Source organism: Triticum urartu, chromosome 7A (assembly GCF_056163025.1).
Source record: "Triticum urartu cultivar PI428250 chromosome 7A, HENAU_Tu73, whole genome shotgun sequence".
Classification (NCBI taxonomy): domain Eukaryota; kingdom Viridiplantae; phylum Streptophyta; class Magnoliopsida; order Poales; family Poaceae; genus Triticum; species Triticum urartu.
Window position 1 is genome coordinate 70,147,825 of NC_141879.1, and position 7,361 is coordinate 70,155,185.

Consider the following 7,361-nt stretch of genomic DNA (forward strand, 5'->3'; position numbering starts at 1 on the left):
TTTGGGTTTTGTTTGGCCAACTTGATCTATTTATCTTGCAATGGGAAGAGGTGCTTTGTAGTGGGTTCGATCTTATGGTGCTTGATCCCACTGACAGAAAGGGAACCGACACGTATGTATCGTTGCTACTAAAGATAAAACGATGGGATCTATCTCTACATACATAGATCTTGTCTACATCATGTCATCGTTCTTATTGCATTAATCTGTTTCTCCATGAACTTAATACACTATATGCATGCCGGATAGCGGTTGATGTGTGGAGTAATAGTAGTAGATGCAGGCAGGAGTCGGTCTACTAATCTTGGACGTGATGCCTATGTAATGATCATTGCCTGGATATCGTCATGAGTATTTGAAGTTCTATCAATTGCCCAACATTAATTTGTTTACCCATTGTTTGCTATTTTTCTCGAGAGAAGCCACTAGTGAAACCTACGGCCCCGGGTCTCTCTCTCATATTATTTTCCTTTGTGATCAATTTTATATGCCTTTTATTTTCAGATCTGTTAAACTAAAAACACAAAAATACCTTGCTGTAATTTATTTTATTTTGCGTTCGATCTATCAATATCTACAACTTTCTCCCGTCAACGCACCAATTTCTGGCAGCGTTACCCGAAAGGGATTGACAACCCCTTTAACATGTCGGGTTGCGAGTATTTGTTATTTGTTTGCAGGAGTTGTTTACGTTGTGTTGCTTGGTTCTCCTACTGGTTCGATAACCTTGGTTTCATATCTGAGGGAAATATCTATCGTCGTTGTGCTGCATCATCGCTTCCTCTTTGGGAAAATACCGACGTAGCTTCAAGCAACATCAAGCTCTTGATGGATTTACCTATGGTTGAAAACCAATACCCCCTATCCCGATGAACTGTGATAATCAAATTGTGATCGTCAAGATAAACAGTTCTAAGGACAATATGAAGTCATCAAGGCATGTGAAGAGGAGACTAAAATCTGTCAGAAAATTGAGGAACTCCGGAGTTATTACGTTGGATTATATCCAAATGTCGAAAAACTTGGCAGATGCCTTCGCAAAGGGTCTATCACATAATGTGATAGATAATTCATCGATGGAGATGGGTTTGAGACCAACCGCATGAGTTGTCCACAGTGGTAACCCACTCTATGTGATTAGAGATCCCGTGAAGTAGAAGTGGGAGACAAGTTGTTGGTCAGCTGGGAGGAGAGTATCCCTATTTTAATTATCCCACTCCGTGAAGATGCAATACTCTCCTAATATGCATGGCAGGCTGATATTTATCTTAATGTGTTTCAAGTGGCTTATTTGAGTAAGAAGAGATGTTGTCATGCAGAGCATCTCCCGAGGAACACACCTATATGAATTTGACTGTTAACGTCGCAGTTTGTGAGAATTGGGTGTTCTCTAATAAATTCATGAATGGCCCTCTAGTATGACGTATATGCTCCACCCGCGGGGAAGCCTTATGGCTGCCCAGTATCGGTCAAGAATTTGTGTGAAACTAGTCTCGCAGAAAACTTGTAGTTCAAGTCATAGTTCACTATTCAAGTTGTGATCTAGTGTAGTATAAATCTCTGAGTGGAAGTTCAACTTTATAGTCTCCACTGAGCAACGGTATATAAACAATGTTTTGGAACAAATGATGAAATGTGCCAATGAGACTTTGTGGAATTTTGCTAGTAGGCCTTTGGCCCAAAGCCCAACTAAAATTCTGAAATTCTCTTGGCCCATTCATGCACAGATGTGAGTGGAGTGAGTGAGACTAAAGTTTAGTCCCACCATGAAAGTTGAGTGAGAGTTGCACCTCGTTATAAGGTGAGCTCTTCTACCACTTGTATGAGCATGAGAAGAGGAGACTACACGCGTGCTCCTCCTCCTTGCTCTCCACATCACGACGCGCTTCGGGTTGCGGGCTTGAGCCGAGCCGAGGACAGAGCTGTGCATGTTGTCTATATTTTTGCTGCTCAGGGAAATTAATGAGTCATTAATTAATAACTAATGGACGCGTTAATTACTGAACCGTTTTTGATTCTTTTGGATCGCGACTCGGATGGGGTTTACTCCCACGACCTACCCGGCCCGCACTATATAGTCAGGAAGACGTCTACCCTAGCCGCCGCCGTATCGTATAGTTTCGCACCACCGTTCCAGAACATTGCGCTTCCACGCAAGTCTTCTCCATGCCTCCTTCCGGCGTGCACCGCAAGAAGGGACAACAGGCCTCTGGAACCCCTCCTCTCACGATCCTTTACGGGAGAGGGACAGTCGGATTTTTGGGGAGCGCACTCACGCGACTGCTGGCAGCGACGTCTTCGCCAACGACGACTTCTTCCCCGACCTCGGCATCCTTATCCTCAATGACATGGCCGACAACCTCAACGCCGGCGGTGCTTCTCATGCTGCACCGTATGTGATGCTATCCTTCTTGTTCGAGATCATGGTAGAATTCATGTTTCTAGTATGTGCCCTAGATGTGATATGTTCATCTACTATGCTAGTTCGCATGATTAGTTTAATCTCTGCTAGTGCTGCCATGATTTATTTTCTGTTTATTCGGATTAAATCTCGTAGTAATTTGCTCATATTCCCAACACTGCATGGTTCTTTTCTATGTTGATGACCTTTGGTCGAGTAGGATATTGACCTCCTTCACTGTGACTCTCAAATAATACTCCTGTTTTTGTATATGTGTTAAGACGAGAGTTGTTCAACAGAAATCCTATTTTTTATCTCAGACAATTGTTCCAAAATCACATTTTTTTCATTTTTAGTAACAATACCATGTGATGATTTATATTCTTCTAGTTTGTGTCGAGCGTTGGGTAGACCAATGAGTACAACTCCTCCTACTCCGTCTTTCCGGGCGTTATGATCACACGTATTTGCATCTAAACACATAATACTTGCATCGTTTTAAATTATTGGAAGTTTTAGGTTTGCCTTGAGTCAAACTTTTTTATGTTTCATAGATCCATGAATATTCATGATAAAGTATACACTATATCAATTATATATGGTATAAAAACATATTTTGTAATGATTTTTTTTGCGGAGAAATATTTTATAATGATACTAGCACACAACGACGCGGCAAGGGTGAAAATACCACATTCATGGCTGGTTGAAAGGTTACAGGTGCAGCCGTGAGACCAAATGTATATTGCCTTGAATTCGAAGTGTCTGTGGTGAGTGCAGGATGCTGTCTTTGGACTTTGGTACATCTCCTGCAGCAATTTGTATCTCATGGTACCCCGGGCGCAAATCTAACTTGGTATAGAATGTTGGGCCGTCCAATTCGTCCAGCAGTTCGTCAATAATCGACATGGGAAATTTGTCTTTCACTGTCACTGCCTTCAGCTGCCTATAGTCGACGCAAATCGCCAGGTGTTATCTTTCTTGCGCACCAACAACACAGGCGAAGTGCGAACCAACCTGTGATTGGATGGTTAAGAGGACAGTGATATCCCTAGCCCATCACGGTTATCCTAGACTTGACATGGGTGCTCGCATTTCCTGTATTTATTTCAGGCCTTCCGACGATGTGCATTCAGTGAGAAAAGATGTTCCATATACTATGAAGGCGTCTGTGGCGACTTCGTCAATCCCAAGATGGTGTGACGGCTCAGTCTCTCAGACGTGCTCACAGAGGTAGGGTGTGCGTGCGTGCGTTCATTGTGGTGAGTGTATGTGCGTATGTATGAGAGTCTATGTAGGTAATATGTTAAAAAACGGCACAGGCAAAGCAAACGGGTTGTGACTGCATTGAATGATCCCTTGTTCTAGCATTGCTCGTACTTGTTTTTTGATTTCATCTTTCTGCTGTGAAGTGTAGCGATAAGGCTTCACAAGCATTGCACGCACACCTGGCAATAAGTTGATATGATGGTCGTCATCTCGCCGTGGTGGAAGGTCTTGTGTTGTTCGAAAGCATCCATATTTTTGTCGAGAACATGCTGAATTTGAACCAGCAACGTACAATGGCTAGGAACCGGGGGAGGAAGTGGGAGGAGAAGAAGAAGAAGCGAGAAGGTGCGACAACCAAGATGACAGAGAGGTTCGAAGACATCATGCCGAAGGAAGAGACACATGCATCAAATGCATTGACGTGAAACAGGAAAAGAAGACCGAGAGGTTTGACAAGTTCATCATTGTGCAAGAGAAGTTGGTCAAGCTCCAAGAGAAGAAGGTTGAGCTCACGACCGCTTTGGAGGACAACAAAATTTTTGACCATGAAGATGTTGGACTTGGATCCCGATGCGGTGAAGATCGTGCAAGCCTACTATGCTATAATGTTCAAGCGCTTGGCGGCCGACTTGGAGGAGTCTACCGTACAGCAAAGGATTTGGCACAGACAGCTGGTTTGGGAGACAAAAAAAATGAGATTTTCTGCACGGACAGCCAAACTTGCAAGTTTAACATTTGACACATCCGAAGTGGTTTGATTATAATTGCATATATTTGCACTTCATATTAAATTGCTACATTGATCTATATATGCGTGTCAAACTAAGGAGGCCGGACCTTGGACAGACATTTGATGCACAAGGTTGGATGGCTAGCTCTATTAGCGTTGTCTGCGGGCACATCCGAATATGTTGGAAAATATTTAAGATGTCTGTTTTGAGGTACAGATGTCGAAGATACATGAATGGTTGTAGATCCTGTTATCGAGAGACCAATTGTGCCATACCGCTTCCCTAAAGAAAATGTACCGTACCACTAGCTACCCATCGCATGCTCCGAGATATATGCATGCCACGCTTCCTGTGCATCGGGTTGGCGTGAGGTGTGTGGTTTGTTGGTTGGGAGTGTGATGAGAGGCTTCCGGGGGCCCGAAAAGGCTCCGCAACGTGATGTCACAATATTGGTGGGGTGATGGCAAACACACCGGAAAAAGATGCACTGTATATCATGGTGAAAATGTACATTCCAAAAATGAGTAGTGGTTCAGAGATATACTCCCTTCGTTTCTTTTTACTCTGCATATAAGGTTTGATCAAAGTCAAGCTTTGTAAAGTTTGACTAACTTTATATTAAAAAATATAAACATTGACAATATGAAATCAATATTATCAGATGCATCACAAAATGTATTTTCATACTGTATAGTATTAATATTGTAGATGTTCATATTTTTTCATTTAAATTTGGTCAAACTTTATGTAGTTTGACTTTGACCAAATCTTATATGTGGAGTAAAAAGAAACAGGGGGAGTACATTGCCTCAACCTTGCTCTGTTTGCTGAACGGGCGTGGTGATTAATCGAGAACGTAGATTCTCTTTGTGCTATGGTGCTACGAGAAAGATAGTACCCTTCTGGAGACCCTTCGAATGCAGAGGCGAAAAAGGTAGCTCCTATACAAGGCAGAGCATATGTGAAAGGATCAAAACTGTCAAAAAAGGTCATATATTGGCGTGTCTATGATAGTAACAGTATAGACATGTGAAAGGATGAGTGGATCCCTCATGGTCCTTCGAGAAGAACTATAATTGATCCTAAAAAAAGAATTATAACAAGAAGGGGCCATGATATCATCGAAGGTGTAGCATGTGTTAAACGCCGTTGTGCACCAACGTTCAAATGTTCTGATGCTTTGATTTCCCTGCCAAAAAGTGTAAATGTAATTTCCACAGTATACACATTTCATTTTGGCAAACAATGAATTCATACTTTTTTGGGAACACTATAAATGCATACATTATAATTATCTATATATAGGTGTGCATATGTAGAGTATTATGCATATCCTGGTGACCACATAAAGGCCTTCCTTGATTACTTGCAATTTTATTCAAACAAATAATTATTTGTTACTCCTTGTGTGGAAAACTACTAATTTAGTACTCTAACTACAAGTACGGATATGCAGTCGATAAAAAATACTCCCTTCATTTTTATATACAAGGCCACTATGGAATATACATTTTGCATCTATACAAGGCCACAAAAAGTAATCGACGCAAAGTTAATGATATTTTCTCGTACTAACAACATGTTTAATACTTGCATGCATGCACTCATAATGACAGTGAGCTACTTCCTCCACTCAGTTTCTTTGCATGCATGCGGAGTATTAATGATTCCAGTAAACTAGAAAAAAATTGACTTGTAAAGTAGGCATTAAATTTTACATTGATACTTGTAATCTGAGTTTGTGGCCTTTATACAAAAATGGAGGGAGTATATGATTGCCACCCTTAATTACATTACACCTTTCTTTTTGAGAAGTACTCCCTCTGTAAAAAATATAAGAGCGTTTAGTCTTATATTTCTTTACAGAGGGAGTATTCCATCTAAAGCCTCGAACTAAATTGTTTCCAAAAATAGCATGCCTGTTCTTTGCATTATAAACAACCATGCGAATTCAGTTAGCTCGTCCGGCAACCACTAGCTGAATAATACACATCCCAGCAGTCTGTAACCTTCGCTAGGTCTCTCAGCACTCCCCAAACAAGCTCGCGAAGTCAGGATGAGGCCGTTCTACACGATGCTACTAGCCCTCGCCATTGTGGTGCTCTGTTCAGGTATGCATATCCACTCACCGACTCACGTTGGCATATCTACGTGCGTTATTAGTTTCAACTTTTCAAGTAACACAAACTGGAGTAATATATATGCCTCTCGCTAACTTCTCTGTGTGCGCTGTTCGATCCATAGATGTGGTGACAGAGGTGGTGACGGCTAACGGCGGTGGTGCCACTGCGACGGTGACCCCCATGGACTGCAAGGTGCTCCCGACCATCCCCGGCATATGCAATCCTGACAAGTGCATGCAGTACTGCCAGGACCGCATCAGCGGCACCTCGGTGGGCGAGTGCGTTTCCGACGGATGCCAGTGCACGTACTGCGGTATCCCACCTAGTGGTCATCGGAACTGAACGGAGAGCAGGCAAACGCTGCTGCATGCTTCTTTTTCCTGAAGAATAATGATAACTAGTCGTCAACCCGTGCATGTGCACGGTCTAGTGATTTTGGAAACATGAATTTTGAAATAATCGAAGATCTTTCTCTGTTAATATAGCAGGAGTTCAAAATATATTAGAACTTGGAATGCAACTTTTGAATATCTCCCAACTAATAATTATGCACCATGGAAATATGATTAACACTATGAGACAATTAAATTGGAGAGTGGAAATAAGCTATGGAGTTTTCAATAAACATTTAGAATGAAATAACGTGAATGAAATGTCTCTAAGCGTAGCCCCATCAAAATCTTTTTGAATCAAAATGTGGTTCCTTAAGTTTTGATTTTAAGTTAGCATGCATGATTGATCAATCTCACTCACTGCATGCTCTGGACATCACAAATAGCTTGCTACACCTGCAGGAAATATCCTTGAAATATTAATGCACTTAAAAGCCTTATTAGC

At 41.7% G+C, this 7,361-nt stretch overlaps 1 long non-coding RNA gene across 1 annotated transcript; it reads left to right on the forward strand.

Moving 5' to 3' along the window:
- Positions 1-6,369: 6,369 nt before the first annotated feature.
- Positions 6,370-6,927, forward strand: LOC147957888 (uncharacterized). The gene is made up of 2 exons (XR_015612390.1): positions 6,370-6,512; positions 6,646-6,927. It is a non-coding gene; the product is annotated as an uncharacterized LOC147957888 (long non-coding RNA).
- The last annotated feature ends 434 nt before the right edge of the window (positions 6,928-7,361 follow it).